This window comes from Passer domesticus, chromosome 12, assembly GCF_036417665.1.
Source record: "Passer domesticus isolate bPasDom1 chromosome 12, bPasDom1.hap1, whole genome shotgun sequence".
NCBI classification, from domain to species: domain Eukaryota; kingdom Metazoa; phylum Chordata; class Aves; order Passeriformes; family Passeridae; genus Passer; species Passer domesticus.
Window position 1 is genome coordinate 5,449,006 of NC_087485.1, and position 17,680 is coordinate 5,466,685.

Genomic DNA, 17,680 nt, shown 5'->3' on the forward strand with positions numbered 1-17,680 from the left:
ATGGGCACCATTTAGATTGAGAGACTTTGAGAGGATGTCTATCCCCTTCTCTCTGACCTCTCCCTCTGCTTAATGATCACAGTCACAGAACCCTGGAATGGTTTGTTTTGGAAGGGACCTTAAAGATCCTCTAGTTCCAAAGCCTGCTATGGGCAGGGACGTGTTCCACTGGGCCAGTTTTGATGTTTTCCATTCCACTTTCTCACTCCATAATCTGTCAAGGCTGGGTTTAATACCACAAGTGCCAGGGCTGGGTTTGAGGGCAGCTGCAGCCACAGCCAAGAGCAGTCCCCATGCCTCTGGTTGTGCTGCAGTCCTGCTGCTCACTCAGACGTGGCTCCTCTGTTTCAACACGCTCTTTATGTTTCTTTTCCAGCATGCTTATGACTTTGACAGACTGTGAAAATAATTTGATAAATAGCTTGATAAATTTCTCCATCTCCTCCCTTCCGTGCTGTAACACTGTTTGTGGAAGCCTTTCAACTGAAGGAGTGTGAACAAAAAAGAAATTACCTAAAGCTTCTAAATCAAGTCACCTCCTGCATACAGATTTGGAGACAAGATTTCAATTTAGCTCTCTTCTTCCTTCTTTTGTTTTGTTCATGCAGTAAATGAAGATTAGTCTGAGGAAAAAGGTAAAAAGTAAAAAAAAAATGCATTTATCCCCCAGTACAGTAGAGGGGAGAAAAAAAAAAATCCCCTCTCCATTATCTAGGAAAACTAAATGCAATGACAACTTTTTAATTGAAAGAAAACAGCTTTCATGTCTGAAGATGTTTTTTTCCAGAGTAGGCATATGAGAATAAACACATTAATTGACAGGATCCTCATGACTTTTTAAGTTCCTCAAACTTAGCTTGGCGTCTGGGGAAGATCTCTTTCCAGTCCTTGAAGACTCTTTTAAGATGAATGTTTAAAAAGCTGAGCTGACACGGGCATTATGTTCAAGTGCAAGCTGTACTATTCTTTAGTAGAGGGCGTAGAAATGGTTCATAGAATTATTATCTTTCTACAGACAAAACCCATTACCTTCACACTAGGAGGGAAAAGCTAGTTTTTAACTTATATAAAACGGAATCAATTATCAATATCTTTGCATGGTTTCCCAGCTCTGCTGGAGAGCAGTCACACAGCTAAACACACAGAGCCATTTGACAGAAGGGCTCCTGCCTATGCTGGGCTTCTTGTTACACCTTTCATTTAATAAAATCACATCTGCAGAAGCAAAAATAAGTAGCAATGATTTGTATGCAGGGCTTCCACCCTGAATGTCACAAAGGGAGATGGGAATCACATTTGCACACCGATCACTGGGCTTCTCTTACTTTCGACTTCTTCCCAGTAAAAAGTGAACAAGCAAATAAAAAGCAGCCAGTGATGCAGACTCAAACACAGTGGTGAACAGCAGTGCAGGTCAGAGCATCCATAAAGCCTGTTGTCTTTGGTGTGGAAAAAAGTGCTCCTTCAGCAACCTCTGCCATATAATCCACACCATCCTGCCTCTGAATAATCCTTTTGCTGGCTCTAACAGTGGCTTTCACAGCTGGTCATGTTTCCAGTGAGAAAAGGAAAGCTGGAAGGTAAGTACAGGCTTTTTTCATGGTGAAGTCCACACATGCCCATTGCTTTTAAACTGCAACAAATAGAGATCTTACATCTTCCAGAAGACAATGCCTAACCTGGTTCAACTCTGTGTTCTGTGAGCAGAGAGATGGATAAGTGCATTAGCAGCCATCCTTTAAAAGCTGTGTGCCCAGCTATTTCACTAGCACAGGCAAGCTCTCGTGCACACAGAGGTGCAGCATCTGCAAGGTATATAAAACATAATACTCTAGAAGCTGGCAGTGCTGTTGGGGAAGGAAATGTTCATTATTAGACTCTCTTATCTGTTTATCCCATTCATGAGATCTGCTTCTACAAAGCACATAATGATAAATGGCACATTTGCAAATTATCTTCTGAGTGCTGATGAGAAATCAGCAACCTGCGAGTTACCGTGACTTTGAGTGAGTACACTCCACTGCGAGCCTCGTTTGCTGAGATGCCTGCCAAATGAGTGCATTAGTATATTAGGAGTCTAATAAATTGACTAACAAGCATTTGATGAAAAATAGCTGTTCCATCCGTTACAGTTATCATCACCGCCAACAAGGCTACTGGGGTTGGGATTTTGAAGGCACCAGCTGCTGATAAAAGAGTTGTTGCCGTGCTGTGCCACGCTCTCAGCAGCATCTCCCTCCCTAACTGTGCATCTTAACAAACTCTCAGCAAGACACAGGACCTTCTTTGCTTAAGTTTTCCTCTGCCTCTTCGTGACACTTATGAGGATTTAAACCATTGCAGTCTTACTCAGTCCTGTCTTTTCTCTCTACTGCAGAAAGATGTCTGGGAAGGAGATGGAGGAGTCACTTTCTATTATACCGCTCAAACACCTGAGACTGTTCACATTCATAATCTGAAAACCTTAACTTGTTAATTTTTGCCACAAACTTCAGACTAAAGGACCGAAGTGGCTTTGGCTATATTCATATCCAGTAGAAAGGCACAGCATTATTTAATATCATAAGCTCAAAAGAGTTTCAGGAGTGGATCAGAGTCCTACTTCTAACTCAGTGTCCTCATGGAAAAACTCAGAAAATAAATCATACAACACTCCACTTGTGTCATGCACTGCTTTGCTGGACATTTAAGAAACACAGTTCTTTTTATGAATAAAACTGATCAGCTCCCTTGATGCAAACATCCTCCCTGCCTGGGAAGGAGCAAACAACCATCATGTTCAAACCCTCAGATCCTGCAAAGCAGAAGGAGGGCGATTAAAGCCCAGGGCTGGCTGTGCAGATCCCTCTGGCTGCAGCCCTGCACAGCCCACCCGATGCACTGTGGGTGTTTGTCCCTCCTCCCAGCACATGGCTGGGGTAGCAGCTCTGCTCTGGCAAAGCCTGCTTGAGTAAATTATGTCTTTTCAGGCTAATTAATTCTTAGAAGCGCAATATATCCTTATATTCAAGTTTCAGAAATCTTCTTCATGCTGCTTAATTTGTTTAAAGTAGAGAGGAACCCAGTTCATTACAAACACCCATTTATCGTCTGTGACAAATCCCAATGAAAACCTTAAAACTACACACAGCTAAGAAAAGCTCAGTCTGTACCTTCCCAAATTGCATTTCTGCCTTTACCTGAGACATTCGCAAGATCCCCAACTCTGTCAACAGCCGCTCTCCAGTTTTGTTTAGCTTATCATCAACAGACTCTCCTTTTGTGAGTGGACAAGTCATTTGAGTGTGCACCACAGTTATAATGGCCTGACTGACAGCTCAGCCAGATAAACACGAGAGAATAACAGACGTAGGAACAATCTGGGTATTCATTTTGTCCGTTCAACCGGGTTGAAAGGATTTGCCAGCCAAGGGCACAACACTTCAGGCTAATTTGCTCAGCCAAAGCACTGCCGGAGTGTAAGGCTGCAAGCAGATGACTGATGTTGGGGAGATCGGCGTCCCCAGATGAGGTACTTATTATTCACCTCTGCCTCACGGGAAATGAAAGTACTATTTATTCAAAGCATTCATTTGAAAGAGGAAAACATATAGAAATGAACTTCGTTACAAAACTTGAACCCTTCTCACTGCTTCCCCACTTCTGCATTAATTCCAGCTTCTTGTCCTCGTCCATGTCATCCTGCACACTGCAGCGTTTCTGTTTTCTTGCTCCTCACATACTTTCCTTACCCTTGTCTCCTGCTTTGCAGTCTCACCCCTACAGCTGACACTGGGTACATTTTCTTTTCTGTTTTTCCTCCATTTTTAAGCTGCACTCAGCTGCAAACCTCAGAGGCCCAGCTCCATTCTCAGGGTCTGGTGTAGCAGAGGATACCCATGTTATCCTGGCTGTGTCTCACACGCCAAATGCACTCTGCAACCTTTTGGCCAATATCAGCCCCATACTCCAACAAGAGCCACGTGCTGACAACATCAGTCACCACTCTGTTGTGGAGCCAAGGGACCCAGGGCCAGTGCAATGACAATGCTGTCCTGGTTAAGGAAAGTTGTCTCTTGCACATTTTAAGCACCCTGTGTTTAGAGTGACAGAGCTACAAGTTCACCTGCTAATCATGTAAAAGTAAATGATGGGTAGAACAGCCAAGCTTGTACTAAGAAAAGGTAAACACTGCTCTGACATATTCCCTCAAGCAAGCAAGCAAAATAATAACAGTTTGCCGTGGAGGTTTGCAAGTTTGCTCCCATTAATTAAGTTCCATTTTCCGGCATCTTGACTTTTAAGATGCTTTCTCCAGAACTGATTTCAACAACTCTCTCCCACTGAAAAGCAAAGGCCAAACCCTGCTTTTGGTGACAGCAGCAGGACTCTACTGGCTTCCTCCAGCTGTGGAGCCAGGACACGAGGTGCAGTGGGTGGAGGTAAATCCCTGAGCATTTTTGGAGGCAGTGTCCCAGCAGAGTGCCTGCAGCCTGAGCATGGCAGGCTGGGAACAAGGGCCCTTGCAGAGGTGATGCACTAACAGCCTCAGACACATCACAGGAGGAATGTAAAGTGCACCTGACATTTCTTTTGATCTACTCCTAAGAAGCATTAAAAGGCACATTAATGTGCTGGTTTAGTGCATGTTCAATGTGATAGTTGGAGACATAACTGAGCCTTTCACAAAAGTCTAATTGGGGAGAAGAATAAACTTATTGTTTCCTCCTCTGGACTTGCACCCTAGAACATAGCAAAGTTGACATTTGCATGAAGTATGTTCCTGTTTTGCATTTTAAATCCCAGCATGCTAAATGTAGGTTGAATGATCACTTTGACTATCATTAGGAAATCAGTACATGTCCAACAGCAGCTCTACAGATGCAGGAACTGATATTGCCCAGCAGCAGGTTATCTTTCTCCGTGCTGAAATTCAAAATTGCATGTGTATATTTACATACTTATACTATAAATTGCTTGTTTCAAATGTCAAATGAACACTAATAAAGTATCTGAGCACCTACAGCCACTTTTCATGCAATTGTTTGATATTCCTCATGGAGATCCTCACACACACATCATATTCACATCTAGTAGCAGAGTTTCGTGCATTGAGCTATTGACACTTCTTGACCTTGTCAGATTACGAAGCACCTTTGTATCTCTGTGCTTTCAGTTGCTATGTTGAAGTCCTTTTGCTCTTTTAGGACAATCACACAATGAATAAACTCCAACAAACCAAGTAGCAAAGAAAAAAAGAAATGTAAAAAGATAACATTCATGCCCAAGTTAATCAATAGGAGAACAAAGAGAGTGAAGAAAGTCAGGTCTGAGTTCCACAAAAGATGTGAGGTCAGGAACAACCTCACTGGTTCATCCTAAATTTTGTTGAAGGCTGCATATTCCTTGTTCCTATTTCTATCAGCTTAGGTGTGTGTTTGCACATCTGGTCAGACCTATCTTCTGCTGAACTCTTATTTTGCTCTCTGTGCAATGCTCTTTCTTACATCTGCTATGCTGATAATTTATGTGCCCCTGATTAGCTCCCTCTCTGGGAGGATTAGAGGCTTTGTGGTGTCCTCTTCATTTGTCTGTAGCACCTCCTTCCAGCCTCAGCCAGGCTTCTTGGACAGCCTTCTCTGCTGCAGCACTAACGATGCCAAAGCTGCTATACTAAGCCATGCACCTCTTAAACTCCCCTGGCAAAAGACAGTCTAATTTGGGAGAACCATTAGCTTCCTTTTGTTGTAGCTCTCACTCAATCTAGCCACAAAAACTGCAGTGCAAGGAGGAGGAGGCTGAGGAATGGGAGCTCAGAGAGCCCTGCTGCTCCGTGTTCTGGCACTGACAGAAAAGCAGGAACCTGCAATGCCAAGGCTCCCCAAGAACACAGTGTGTCCTGATCGAGTTATGCAGGTAGTTAAAACAACTCCAAACTGCTCTGGGTACAAAACAGAAGGATGCAGAGGTCTTCTGGACCATGTAACAACCAATTCTGATTTCTGTGTGATATTTATAAAACAGTCAGTTTTAGCTGGCACCAACTCAGGATTAAAGGAGCTCTGGCTCCAAGACCACACGTGACACTCAATGCTTCAAAAAAATCTGGGGCTCTTCCCATCCCACCTTTTATATGTCCTCATTTTTCTTGACAACAGCATGGTGCTCTCATAAACAAGGAAACATCCTGCTCACCACAAAGGTTAAAGACAGGTTTTTTTGAGCTACTCCTCTGGTTGATGTTCAAGGTCAGCTCATGAGCCCATCTTGAAAACTGCAGAATCCAACTTCAGTAAATTGTTTGTCCTGCATGAAAAATTTTGAAACGCAAACCAAATTTATAGAAAAATCCAGGATTTCTCCTGAGGACCATGTGGATTTCAGAGGCCTTCCTTTTAAATGTTCTCATTAAATAGACTTTAAGAAGCAACCAAGACTGGAAATTTAGTTCTCTCAATATTTTGATCTGTATCCCTTTCTAAAAATGCAGCCAAAGCTGATGGAAGACCTAAGATGCTCCATCCAGAAGCCAGGGCAGAGGAGGGAGCTGAGCACGGTGGGAGGAAAGGGGGACAATTCCCTGAGCATGGGGAGACCCTGGGATGGGAAGCTGGAGGTGCAGGAACCTCCACAGTGTGAGTGTGCTGTCACTCAAAGAGAGAAATGGTTTCTTTTGATGGGATACACACCTCTCCTTCTTTCTCCAGCAGGAAGGCTTTCCAGGAAACACAAAGAAGATCCCTTCACGTTGGTGCCAGTCAGTATTTTCCATTTGCTACATACAAATAAAAATGATGGTGTCTAACAAGATCTGTATCCCCTGTTTTGCCACAATGCCATATCCTGCTGGGAGGATCCTCTTTTGAAAATAAATTTCTATTAAAGTGCAATGTGCTCTTAAGTGGCACAGACTTTTCCAGTTGGCAACATGTGAAATGGATGTTCTGCCCAGCTGCTGCATTGGAACTGTGCTATCTAACTCTCCTTACATACTTTTGAGCACTTTTTTCAGCATAGTTAGACTACAGAAGGGAAAATCACTCAGTGGCATAAATGATAAATACTTAAAGGATATTTAGTGCTTACTTTCTGACAAGTCCAAAAGTGAATTTGCCTCAAAACAATGAACTTAAGTGACCCCTGCTGACTTCTCAAGGAATGGCATTCCATAGGGAGTCCCATCTGTGAAACAAACGGTTCAGGTATAAAATCAGACCCTTTGTCCCAGCTTTTTGGGCTTTTTCTTGGAAAAAAATTCTTCCTCAGGAAGTTACTGTCGATCTGAAATGGTGCTGGGGTCTACAGTTTTGGCTGGTCCATCTAATCATTGAAAAAAAAGATGAAAGGTCAGATTTGAACCCTTGCAGCAGCCAGACACACTTAATTTGTTTTTCAAGAGTATTATCAGTTAAGCATAGCTGGAATCTGAACATCTTATATCTGCCCAGATATCTGGCTGGTGCCTTCTGGCCTTCTGTGTGATGCAAGGGGCTAATAAAACGTGGCAGCACTTGATGTCAGATAGTTTGTCTCTGCCTTGTTTAATCACTCTGAATGGAGTGATGCTCAAGCCCAACTTGCATTCACTATCAGTCTGCAAGAGGCTGCTGAGAGCTACTTCTCAGCAATCAGCTTGAACCCTTGGCAAGACATCTGTCAAGTACACTTTAGCATCCCCACAACCACGAAGTAAGAGAAGTGGCCTTCTCAATTTGGATGCAATATTAAAGGCAGTTGACAGAAATCTTACATCCCGCTGCCTTTTCTCTCTAGGTTGGCAATTCTGATCCCATTAAAGTCAGTGGGAGACTTGTCATTGACTTCAACAGACCAAACACTGCAAACATAGTGCTCAAGATGGAATAAACACAACTGGATAACTCTCAAACTCGTTGAAAACCTAAAATCCCATTAGGTTATTGAGGTATCTTGACACTCAAGAGGCACTTGAAACTCCAGAGGCTCAGGCATTTCACACAAAACCCCAGGATGTGTCCAAATGAGGAGGAAACATCACTATTGTCCTCATTAAACTCTTAAAACATATGAGTTAAGGTTTCAGCACAAATCATGGTGTTAGGTCCAGTTGACTAAAGCACAAACTTGATCAGAACATCTACATCCCAAAAAAAGGAATTGCAAGCTCAGATGAATTTCCTCAGACTTCTCATTACCTCATTTGCAGTGGGCTACTGGTTGATATAATTTCATTGCAAATGCAAATGTTTATCCAGTAAGACAGCGCACTTAAAAAAATACACCAAAAGAAAAGCAAAACAGAAGAAATTGCCATCCAGCCTCATTTTCTGTGTCGGTGTTCACAAAACCCAAGATATCACATGTACTGGAAATCATTGGAGAATGTCTCACAGGATGTATATATTTTAAAAAATCCCTTCAAAAAGGCATACGCTGCAAATGGCTTAAAAGCATCCAAAGTATTCTTGGAAAGTGTAATAGCAGATAAGCTTCCCTTTTAATTTGTCTTAGACTAGGTGTTAGTGCAAGTTACGACCAAGAATTTAGCACATCCATTCAAATTATACCTAAAGCACTAAATCCAGCACAGCAGTAATTTTCTAGTCTTTCATACTTCCCAACTTAATGAAAAGAGACGTTAATGTCCCAACCATAGATTAATTAGATGGAATCATTAAGAATTATTTCACAGGTATCTTTTGCTAATACAGGTATTATCATTGAACACTACCAACCTGTGTGGAAGGTTAATGTTATTTTGGAAGAATATTTACAGTATCAGGGATTGAAAACCCAATACCTAAAAAAACATTTTCCACCTGCAGCTATCTGTCATCCATCCCACACAAACTTTGAAAGCTTTCCACTATCTGTCAAAACACAGGTTTTGATGCAATAAAGACTGTAATTATTGAGCATTTACAAGAAATAATATTTTCCCTCTGGTACAGGTTATAACAGTTGTTAACATGCAAGTATGAATACCAATGCTCCAAGCCCACCTATACTCTTCACAAATGATAAGGATTTTTTCAAATACTGATATAGAGGCAGGTATAATAAAAGAGCAAGATAAGACTGAATATAGGTTTTGAAAAGTAAATGTCAATCAGAATAAGGTTTTTAGAGGCATAAGAACTTGATTTGAGGTAGAGTTTGGAAATAAAGCTGACAATTAGATCCAGAGATATAAACAGCACTTCTTTTGTGTTGAAAAATAAAATGATCCTGTTGCAACCAAAATACCAGGCTACAAAGATGTGTGAAGGAAACAATACAGAGGATGCAACAAAACCGCTCTGCAGATGCCACACTAGCAGATGGCTTAAGCCGGCTGAATTACTGTATAAACATTTAACTGAGAGTTTGATTTTATAAGTGTGGAAATTATACAAAACAAAAAGGGAATGATTCTAAGAAGCACTTAAATTAGTAATTTGTAATTTTCTCTGCTAAGATGGCCTAGCTCTGCTGCCTTGCAAGAGTCCATTGAGGAGGGGGGTTCTGGAATCTCTGAGAGAAATTGCACACCGTAAAAGGGAGCTCGTATGAACACACAGAACTAAGCCAAGCACTTAAAGGTAAATATATACCTTTCCACTGATGTTGCAGCTCAAATCCATTCTAACTGCAAGTTAATAAGAAAAATCTCCCCGCCCCTCCCCGCTCTCCATTTCCTCCTTCATGTCTAGATAACAAAGGCTGTGTCTCTCTGTTTATATCTCAGTAACTTCTACAGCAACCGCTTGTCGTGTTACTTGGGCTCAATTGTAATACGTGGGCAGGAAGGGCACAAGAGAAAAAGGCTCTTTGTGCACAGATATCTTCAACAAATACCAGTCAGAAGGAGGAAAGGCAAAAATATACAGGAAAAGGGAGAGGAATTTATGCAGAAATAATGTGGCTTCTTGCTACAGAGTACAGTCTGGATAAAATAAGAGCATCACTGTTGAATTGATGGGTTTGGCCTGATTAATGCCTAGACGTGTGTCTCAGATGAATGTTTTCTATCATTTTGCAAAGAAATAACAGGCAAAACAGGAGTTTGATGATGGGTACAGGGTTTTATCCTGATTTACTGTATGTCAAAGCAATCTGTCCTCAACATTTCCCAAAACAGTGACAATTCTGTCTTTCCCGATGAGCAACCAGACTCCAAACAATGCTAGCAGTGAGTGCCACAGCAGTGTCAGACCTGCCCCGTGAAACTGCCACGCTGTCGGTGTCAGTCTGCACGACATCCTCCCCTGATGCTCCACAGCAAGCACAACCACAGCTGCTGCTCCTGCTGCTCTTACTACACCCCACCACTGCTAAGGCCAGCTACCCATTTTACATTCCTTGCTGCTGGAAAGCCATAACTTGTTATTCCAGAACTGAGATGGCAATTTTGTCGGGTGCACATAGCTCTAATAAAAGAGTAAGTCATTTTCTGCCTCAAAACCTCTGTTTTCCCTGCTGTCTGCATTCCAAATTCTCCATTTGGTTTAATGATCAAGGGGAGTTAATAACTTCTCCCTCTAAGCAGTTTCATTGTGCCAGGAACAAAATAAATTATCACCCCTCTTACGTTCTAATACAGAAGTTTCTCATAACTCTTTCCTCCTGATCTTCACTCTTTTTCTTTTCCCATGCAGTCCCTTGCTTATATCTCCTTTCCTTCCAGTTCATCTGTTCCAAACCAACCACTTTCCTCCTTGGGATTCCCTGGTATCTCATCAGGGAGAATCTGGAAATCAAATTGGTTTAGGAATTACCACGGTTGTTTAAATCCACCTCATCCTGGCTAAGGCAGGATTTTTGAATCTTATATCAAAATGTTTTTCTCCGTTATGCCTAGTGTTGACATCAGCGACTGAGAAAGGTGAGAGAACCCCTTTATTGACTGCAGGTCACAGGCAGCTCCAGTTTCTGATCCCACAGGTGATTTAACTAATTATGAAATTCACTTTACCAAGCTTTCCTCATAATTTTCTTTTCTCTTTCCATTTTTTCTACAGTCCTACAGTTTCCTCTCTCCCACAAACCCATCAGGCCTAACTCCAGAACTGGATTCATGGTTTCTATTTCTCCAGCTTTTTACTATGAAATGCAGAAGTTGGGAGCTCTTTTCAATGTCTTGATACTAAATTTTAAAATTTATTTTAAAGAAAGTAAACTCCAACCTTTTAATTCAATAAACCAAAAATCTATTTTAAAATGCAAAGAAAATGACATTTGGTTGACAAACATTGTGACAAAGTGATGAAGTTCCACAGTATTGTCCACATGTCTAATTCATATTTTATGAGAAATATATTTGATAATAGGATGGACTTCCAGTAATCAAACTATGATTGATCTAGAAGTACCACACTAAGAAAACCCCTTCTCAATGATCCTTGCCTGTTCAATCAAATTAACTCTAAATAAACAAGTGGTATACATAGATCTCAAGAAAATATTAACCTGCAAATTACCTGACTACCTCTTCTCTCCATGAGTGTGGTCATAGTAGGGCAGAATTTTTTTTATAACTCAGGTCATCAATCATAATATAAAAAGAATATTTGGCTGGAAGTCCAGGGATTCTGATACAAAGAGTCTAATTTGACAGACTAAAAAGTTATATTGTGGATGACTTTAAATACCTTCTCTAGGTACTTTTTGCTTGCTGGTGTATTGGACAAGTTAAAAAAATGGTAATGTGAAAAAGTGGACTTATATTCTCATGACCAGAATCAGAATGGTCATTTGCATGCACAAAAAATACATTTAAACCTTTCTTGTTGCCTGAGATGATCAGACAAAGAAATTCAGATGAACTTTGCCTTTTGGAACAAGCACCTCCATGCAAAGCTCCCTCTCTTTTTTAGAGTAATAGTATTTGGTACATTCTTTCTATTTTTGTAGGAGCTAAAATACATTATTAAAACCTATAGCTTAGTTACAGCACCGTAAATCACCACTGCTACCCAGGTTCTAAATTTTAATTTCACTCCAATCAGAATCAATTATTCCACTTCCCATCCCGGGCCTCTCACTCGGCGCTGGGGAAGGAACACCAGGAGATGCTGCTGCCGTGGGCCCCCACAGGCTGTGCCAGCACCCCTCCACCAGAGGGGAACCACTCAGCCTCAGACCCCATGGCCACGGCCCCAGAGGGGCTGGGGGAGCCTGCGACATGCCGGTTCAGAGGTAGCACACGTGGGAACAGACACGAGCACAACCACAGGTTTACGTGCAGTGACACCAGTGTCATTTACATGTCACGTAGGCTCAGAAATCTCCCTTGGCAATTGAGAGCAATGAAATCCTGCTGTACAAGGTGTACTGCGTGTGACAACCAAAATTACAAGCAGCATGGCCAAGCCGTGCTCTGAGAAGCTTCTGTAATTTTTATCTGATTGACAGATGTTTACAGAAAAGATGTGCTTCATTCTTGGGATGTGAACATACAAGGTAGAAAACAAGGTGCTCGTGTTTCCAAACAATCCAGGCCATGGTTTAACGAGCAGAATAGATGTTGGGCACAGAGCACAGGCAATCCTGACTTGTGTTGGTTTGCCTCCCACGCTCAGCTGAGTCATCCCAGGGGCTCTGCGTGAGTAACTGTTAACCAACATGAGGACAGCAATGAATTCCTCCTCAGTTCAGAGCCTAAACCCAACTTATTCTGAAAGCAACAACTACGACAGCGTGGGAGAAAACAGGATGCCCACCACACTGCCTTTTGTATAGCAGAAGAGATAAAGGAGGAAACCAATGTGTGATGAGATGATGCATGTTTTTCATTAAGAAAAGGGACAATAGCAAGAGACTCTTAAAGATCTATTAGACACAAGACAGAGCCTTAACCCAGATGAAATTTATCTAGTCCTGAACATGCAGACTCTTCTCAGCAGCAAGTTATGGGCTGTGTATTCTCTGAACTACATCCTAGATTCCTTGGGGTAACGGCCTGGGTGTCATCCCTCTGATCAAGCTCTTGGAGCAACTTGATGCCTAATGCACAATTCTGTTTCATGCTACCACAGAGTCAAGAAAAATTACCAGCTAAGAAGGGTGTATTTCTGTAGGTAGATGATGTGGCTGAAATTTCTTTGGGAAGCCAAGTTTGATTATGTAGAGTGTGTTCTGAAGTCCTTCACTGGCTCCTTCCATGTCAGTCCAAGATGTCAGAACCTGTACCCCACATCTTGCTGCTCATCACCCCCTGCCTGCCAGCAAGTACCACTAATCACTCAGATGATTCAGTTGGGGGCTGCCTTAGCAGAGACCTATTATTTAAGCTGCTGAATATACCCAGCTTATTTTGCCAGAGCTGTGTTAGGGCAGTGGTGGCAGCAGCTCTGTCAGAGCAATCATGACGCGCCGCTTGACGTGAGCCGGGGGCAATAAGATTTTTGGCAGACACAGCCCCCATCAGACAATGATGCATGAACATAGCCTTAGAGCTTGCTCAGACATCTCTGCAGTATTAATGACAAAACCCAGCAATCACCCTGGTGGGATTGAGCACGAGTGAAAGCTCTAGTAAGTTAAAACAATAGGGGGAAAATTCTTGCTCAAAAAAGGAAAAATAAGGGACCTCCAGTACAAAGCATTGCAGGGACAATCAATTTAAAATAAAATGATCAAACTCCTGCAAACTCCTTGTTTTAGCCTCAATACTTTCAAATTATCTATTGCTCATGCTATCTAAACTACAGAAATGACACACAATGATATGTAGAAGTGGAAAACCTTCCAAGAGGCAACAACAGTCTATTTTCTGCTGTTGTTGGCTTGGGCTGGCAGAGCACAGATAAAAGTTCGGACTGCTCAATAGCCCAGAACTCACTTAAAGAGTCAATTGAAGCCATGGCAGAAACATCATCACCTTCTGTGAATGCTGGGCAAACTGCACCGGCATGGTTTGAAGTTGATTTCTCTTCCTTTCAAATAAAATAGCCTGTGAATTGATTAGAGGTAATAGAATTATTGGATGTTAGCAAGGAAGGGGATTTAAGGAAGATGTAATGACACCATCAAAGCTTTGTTGGGTTGCTTTTATTAGCCTGAATCAGCTTAGAGCAGTCCTGACACTAAGAGGTTAGAGGAAGTCTGTTAGAGGCTTGCCTATGGGATGAATGCATAACAAAATCCTTTCGTGAGGGGAAAAAAAAAAAAAGTAAAAACCCCCATAGACATGCACCAAAAAAGAACGACAAGTACAGTACTTTAACAGGAAAAATTTCCTCAGAAAGGAAGCAAGCAATGAGGCTAGGAGAGGAATAAATGGTGTAGAAATGACAATCGCTCTTCAGTCAGGGCCCATGACTGCACTCACTGCTGATAAGATCCAGCATGTGTCAGTTGTCAAGTGTCTCTTGTCACACTTCAATGTGAACTTTACAGCGAAAGGGGGACAAGAGGCAGTGAAGGGGAAAATGGCACGGCTCAGAAGGACTTGTGCACTCAGTGTGAAGCCATTTCAATTTTATATTCTAAAGGACTTTGTAGGTGATCCCATGAATGCAATTATTCTCACCTAATAAAAGCAACATATGCTAAGACAATTAAAAGATTTTATTATACATCTATTCATTGTATTTAGTTTTAGACAGCAGAAAAACCTAATTTGAAACAAGATGTTTGCAAGGCAGGAAGCAGAAATAATCATGGTCTGTACCTATAAGAATATTAGTGATTCATTATATTCTTTATATAAGAAGGTGAATTAATAAAACCTTCCTTTACTAATGACAATTTCACCCAGCAAATGAACAACCTAATTATAAAGCTCTCATTAAAACAGCATAACTTTTGACTTATGGTGTCCAGTTTGGGTGAGTGTACATTCAAGTGACTTTATTACTCATCAGAAATGGCTATTTGCAGTCTGACACAAACCTCACACACTCACCTCTTCACCAAGACAGAAAGGTTACCCCATCACAAATTAACTCCTCTGCTTTGGCTAGAGATGTGCCATTGTCCTGGTGGCCAACAACCTGAGATTCTCTAGACTTCTATTCTTGAAAATAAAATTATCAGCTCTAGAAAACCAGCTGGGCTGGGCTGTAGTTTGCAGAGTGAAGATTTTCTGCTGTTAGACGAAACCAGGGCTTAGAGCTGCTTCAGAACAAAATTCAGTGCTAATTCTGGAGAGCAAAGAAAACACTCCTGGGTCAGGGATAAGCTCATGGGGGAAGTTTCTTGGCAGACCTGGAGCAGCCAGTCAGTGTGGAAGGAAAAAAGTCGTGGGTAATTATGGCAAGATTTGCATATGACCGCAGTGACCCCCCTCGTTGAGGCAAATGAAGGGCACCAAGGGACTCTGCTGCTGGGAGCCACCAGAATTAAGCAGAAATCCATCACTTCATGCATAACTGATAATGTGTCACCTAAAAAATCTGATCTACACAGCAAACAACAGTTGTGGAGAGGTTCAGTCCAGACCAGTCCCACGTGGCCAGGAGTGCCAAAGGCAGATGCTGATGTGAGAAACATCATTCAGAACCTCTCTTTTTTTCCCCTTCCCAAACAGACAGTGTCAGAAGACAGCCCCTGTGCAAGGCTCCACCTGAAACCACACGGCAGAAAGGTAAACTGCAACAAAAAAGGGATTTTTTTAGGTCTTAAAAATCTTAAAACAAGGGAAACAGAGTCAAAGTGACCAGTTGCAGAGCATCTACAGCACCCAAAATTTCAGTGTGGGGTTATCAACCTGTCACAACTCTCTACATTCATGCAAGTAATACTGTGAAAATACATTAAGACAGAAAATAAAAAGGAAAAGAAAGGGACATAGGGAACAAGAAGGTAAAAATGTTATTAAAATGTGCATTTCTTTGCTCTCCTACAGAGTCCTGAGTCAGGTACAAGTTTAGTGAAGTCTATCACCACAGCACAGAGATGTTGCTTGTCTAGTTGTGAAGAGTAGAAGGAAACATTTTTCTGGAATGGCAGAGCAATGACTGTTTTTTTTTTTACAGGTACTTTATTTTCCTTTGGGTGAAGGCAGAAAAAGAAGCATCAGTAGCTGTCACAGCAGCTACCCCAGCTTAGGTACTGACATGGATACCAGCTACCACAACTTGCTATTGAAAGGAAAAATGGGTTGAGATTAAAATTCTTAAATCCTTAAAATAATTCCTCCTGTCTAACGTAGCCACAGTGTGATTTACTGTTATGGCATCACATATGTGAATCCACCACAGGAATTTTCTCTGAGCTGGGTAAGGCTCACACATGGAGACATTGGTAACTCAGTGCTACAGGTTTTATATCATCCAAGCCCTTTTGCCTTGCCTTCAGCAAGAGTGAGAAATGACAAAACACAGAGTCAGGAGAGTGCCCTGACATGGGGAGTATCAGATGAAAGTTCCATCTCAAGAAAAGTACTATAATTACTGAGCATGGGTTTATAAATACTACTTGACTAATGATTTAGAGCAGCGAAGCAAATGGAAAGTGTACCCAAACCTGACAATCATCAGCTATTTTCCCACCAGTATTTGAATATCTATGAAGCGAAAATATCACTAAAGATCTGGCTAACATGAACCATGACTCATTAATTATACAGATATTTATCAGCATCCTGTCATAGATACTTTTAAAAAATAACTGTGAATCACGTGCAGGATAGATCCTTTGCCTGGCTGCTGGTATTGAAGTTTATCCTATTCAAACTTTGGGCTATGACACAACGCAGGAACTTGCTGTTTTACATTCCTGTCCCACAGAGCAACTCCAGGGAATCCCACTAAATGGAGCCCCCCTTTCTTTATTCCAAGGACCTTTAGTAAATACCAAAAATCCCCATTTTCTTCAAAGGTTGTAAACACTTCTCTTTGGAAGCATCTCAAGCACACATGTTGAACTTCAATTTTTTTTTTTTTATTTTCTTGATGCTGGCAGATTTTTTTTTTCTTTTATTAAGGCCACAGTCCTCACCTCTCCTTTCTCATGGGAAGGATTTCTTTATTAAAACCTGCATCATTATTCCCTTATCCCCTCCTGCTCTGCATCATCTCACAGGCCTCTACACTTCCTTTAAAAATAAAAATGTGCACATGGTGCAAAAGCTTGATACAGAGCCTAATGTGGATCATACCCTAAAGGAAGCAAAAAACACTCTGCAAACTGACTTTACACTGGGAGTGTGAGACAAAAAACCAAACCAGAGTCTGGTATTAACATTCCACCTGGGCCTTTGTTTGAGTATACAGATTTGAGAAGGAAACATGGATCTCTCATTATTTATGTGACCAAAGTCTCCATTTTACTTGGCATCTCTTTAAGGTTATAAAGTGGATGTGATGTGCAATGATTTATTGAGAGATCATACTGCTCCTGTGTACATTTAGTTGTGTAGCTGTTGTATCCAGCATTTTATGCTGCATCTCACACAATTGCAATGTTCGCCAGCCAGCCCACGAACAAATGAGCAGCTTGCTGCACTGTAATATGCACGGATTATAAAAATATTTCATTTCCAAATGCTGCATTTACTGCTGGAAAACAGGCAGATTGCACAATATCACTGTACTTTTGTATGGCTTTATCACCTGACTCTGAAGCAAAACAACACATCCACAAATTTTAAAGTACCATGTTAATAAATGATTGCTGTCTACTAGGTGGGTTGACAGGCAACAGTGATGGACTTTTTAACCTTTTTTTTCATTGTTGTTTTTTTGTTTTTAAAATTGCCTTAATGCTCTGCAGGGCAAAATAAAAAAAAAATTAAAAA

The 17,680-nt window shown here is 41.4% G+C and overlaps 1 protein-coding gene across 2 annotated transcripts in view; it reads right to left on the bottom strand.

The window, feature by feature from the left end:
* The window catches only part of WWOX (WW domain containing oxidoreductase), a 475,065-nt gene that overhangs the window by 10,829 nt on the left and 446,556 nt on the right, over positions 1-17,680 (bottom strand). The gene's annotated exons all lie outside the window — the stretch shown is intronic.